This window comes from Echinops telfairi, unplaced genomic scaffold (assembly GCF_000313985.2).
Source record: "Echinops telfairi isolate 266 unplaced genomic scaffold, ASM31398v2 ScPeMD7_443;HRSCAF=831, whole genome shotgun sequence".
NCBI lineage: Eukaryota > Metazoa > Chordata > Mammalia > Afrosoricida > Tenrecidae > Echinops > Echinops telfairi.
In genome coordinates this window covers 27,586,083-27,589,643 of record NW_022104341.1, presented here as the reverse complement: position 1 = coordinate 27,589,643, position 3,561 = coordinate 27,586,083, and positions in this window count along the sequence as shown.

Sequence of the window (3,561 nt, the reverse complement as noted above, 5' to 3'; positions counted from 1 at the left end):
ATGACCCCAAGCAACAGCACCTCGGCCACGTCCGGGGTCTGTTCTTTGTAGCAGAAATGGACTGTACGGTAGGGGAGGGGAGGTACAATATCAAGGAGTTCAACTGATTATGTTAGCAATTGTAACAACACTGCCTGATGTGATTGAACTATGGAATGATAAGATATCTGTATTACCTCCCAATAAACGTTTTGTGTGTGGGGTGGTGCTGTGGGGGAGGCTGTGGCTAATTTAAACAAAGAAAAATGAACCGAAATGATGGCAGGGGTTCACAGAATAGAATCATAGTTAATAAATCACGGACGACCTAGGATCCAAATAGCAGGATTAAGTAAAGTTTGAGGGAGGGCCAGGTGTCTGAACCTTTTCAACAGTGCCCTGCCCCACGCCATTCTTACCCTTCACTCAGCTTCAGAGCCAGAGTCCAGGAGAGCGTGTACTTGACCAGAGGGTGGAAGGCTATGTGCATGGACAGCTGCATCAAGAATGGACAAAAGTGGGCAGAGGAAATTTCCCAAAATAGAACACACGTGATTTTACCAGAAAAACAAAAATGGGAGTGAAGGCTGGGCGTCCAAAAACTGTTAGTGTCCACTACAAACTGCGACAGAGGGGACTGCCAGCATTTTAGCAAGAGATCAGTGGTTTCCTGAAGCTGCTACGCCGTCCCCACACTTCCTCCCCGCACCAGGCGCTAAGGGCAGGTGGAGGGAGCTCTCCCAGAGCCTGTTTTAAATAGGAGCTGGGCTCCCTCTCAGAAGATCCCGGATGGGTTGAAGAAAGTGAGCCCTGATTGACTGTCGCCAGCACACCTCCCAGTCAGACCGAGCCGTCTGCCTTTGTTTGTTGCTTCTGCGGCTATTCACGCCTTCCTGTGGGATCCGTCCAATTCCTACTTCCTGAGGAGCCAACATCCTTCTGCAATCAACTGGCAGAGAGGGAAGGCTGCCGAAGCCTCAGGTAGCTGCCACCCAGCCCATTTTCGGCCACATCCTGTGTTCACAGCTTGCCAGGTCTGCTCTGAATGCCAATTTTCGTTAGTGAAACTTTCCACGGCCGCCTGCTAGGCTGCTGCTCCCAAATCCCAGCCACAGGCACAGGGACCGCATTCCTGTCGCCTGGGCCTCAGCGCCATCCTGTGCTCTGGACTGTCACTACCTTCCACGGGACCCTTTCAATGGTGCCTGTGAGCGCTGGCATCGGAAGCACCCTCAGATGGCTCTTTGGAAGGTCGAAACTGATTAGAGCCACATGGCCTGACGATGGCAGGACATCTTCGAGAGCCAGGCTTTTGGCTCACGGTCCTAGCCCTCTCCATTCATGAGGCTGCTAACTGGAGCCAGTGAGAGGCCTCAAATTCTGCTACAAAACACCCAGAATGCCCATCATGCTGCAGTTACAATAAAACCCCAGATTTTATGCAGCAGGAATTGGTGTGGAATTTCTCTCACCCAACATCGACGATACTGCCAGTCTCTGGACTGAGCGCTTTATCTAGATTGCCTTCATTACTCACTACGTTCCACGTGGTTGATGCTCTTCCACAAGCAGCCAGGCTCAGACCAACCGAGGTGGTCAACTGTCTCACGTTGGTACTGTGCTTAGTAGAAGAGCCGTCCGCAGACGGACCTCTGCTCTCCGTCTGCACCGGGATTCATGGCTAGCTTCCATGGTTGGGTCCTCCTTCCCTCCTCTGATGATGGTGATGATGATGACGATGATGATGTAAATATACACCCCCCTCATCCCAGAACTCTGTAGGGGTTTCCTTGTCCTTTGTTTTAATAATTCTATTGAAGTTTATTTTTTATCCTATAAAATTCACCCATCATAAGTGTAGCGTTGGATGATTTTTAAGTAAATGTATCAGTTTTGTAATCATCATAACAATCCCATTTGACCACAAGAAAATTTTTCCTGTCCAATTACATTCAGTTTCTGCTTTCTAGCTCACTATTTCAGTCTTTTCTAGAAATGTCATATAAATGGAATCATATGAATAGTAGCGTGGGTGTGCATGCCCGTGCACACACACGGGTGAGGATGCGTTTCCACTTAGCATTTGTTTTGGACGTCTGTTCGTGTTGCTACACTTTACAGCAGTTCCTCCTTTATATTGCTGACTGAGGGTATATTTCTGGAATCTCTATTCTGTCCTGTTGATCTATATGTCCATCCTTAAATCAATACCACTTGGTCTTGATTACTGTAATGTTATAAGACTTTTTTTTCTTTAAAAAATTTGGACTTTTCTAAGGTCTTTGCATTCATTGAAATGTTAGAATCTACTTGTCAGGCCTTCCTCTCTCAAAACTCACCTCGCTGTCATAGAATCCCCTCCATTTTACAGAGAGCGGAGAGGACGGGTAAGACTGCTTCCATGGATTTCCAGGGCTGGAACTCTTTACGAGAGCAGAAAGCTGCCTCTTTGTCCCAGGGAGTGCCTCGAAGGTTTGAATTGCTGACATTGGCGGGCTCACAAGTAACTCACTATCCCTCTAGGGCGCCTAAGGCCTCTCTCCACCCAGGCTCCCAAAAGCCTCCTGGAGTTTTGATAGGATTTGGGTGGATACTATAAATCAGCTTGCTATCCTAATAATGTTGAATCATCCAGTCCATTAACATGGTAGATATCTGTATTGATAATTTGTCTAATTTCGAGGTTTTCACAGTACAGGCTTTTCACCTCTTTGGTTAAATTTATTATGCAGTGTTGTACTCTTTTTAATGATACTGCAAATAGTATGTTTTCTTGATTTAATTTTCAAATTGTTCATGAAGGGTCTATCTTCTACCTTTGCTAAATTTGCTGACTGGTTCTGGTAGATTTTTTTTCACAGATTCTTTTCTATGTACAAGATCATGTCATGTCCAAACAAAAACATTTTATTTCTTCCTCTCTTTTCTTTTTCGTGTCTTATTGCACTGGTCAGTACAATGTTGACTAGCAGTGGTGAGAGCAAATATTCTTGCCTTGTTCTGCCTCATCCTCTTGACAGATCCTTTTCAAAGAGAAATCTAAAACCCCCTCCAGAAAAAGAGGCTGCGCTGCAGCTCCCCAGGATCTCACAATGGAGCACCTGCCAGCAGTGGCCTGGGGCTCTCTGGTTATCTCTCTTCTTTCCTCCTCATCTCCTGTCTTAAAGTCCTGAACCACAGCCATTCCTGTGGCCAAATGTGTTCTGCTTCCAGAAAGGGCCCTCTCAGCATCTAGCTCCTCCTAGCTCTTTGGTTAAGAGGCTTACAAGATGCAGGAGAAACCGTGTTCCTCTCTCCAAGCTCCCTCTGGAGCAGCCTCGTCCTCTCGGCACAGGGCTTTCACTGCGTCAGAGGAGGGGTATTTGCTTTCCCACCTCCTCAACCCCATTGCATGAGCACTCAGGGAGAGAATACGGAACACCAATCTGGAACTCTGACGAAATGGCTCCCTGGACCCTAGAAGAGGCTGAGGATGCTCCTCAGGAGAGACATTGGCTGTTGGGACCTTCTTGAGCATTGAAAGGTCATGCAATGAGCTGCTTCTGTACCAGTTGCTTTGTTCTCTTCTCTCCCCTGTTCTGC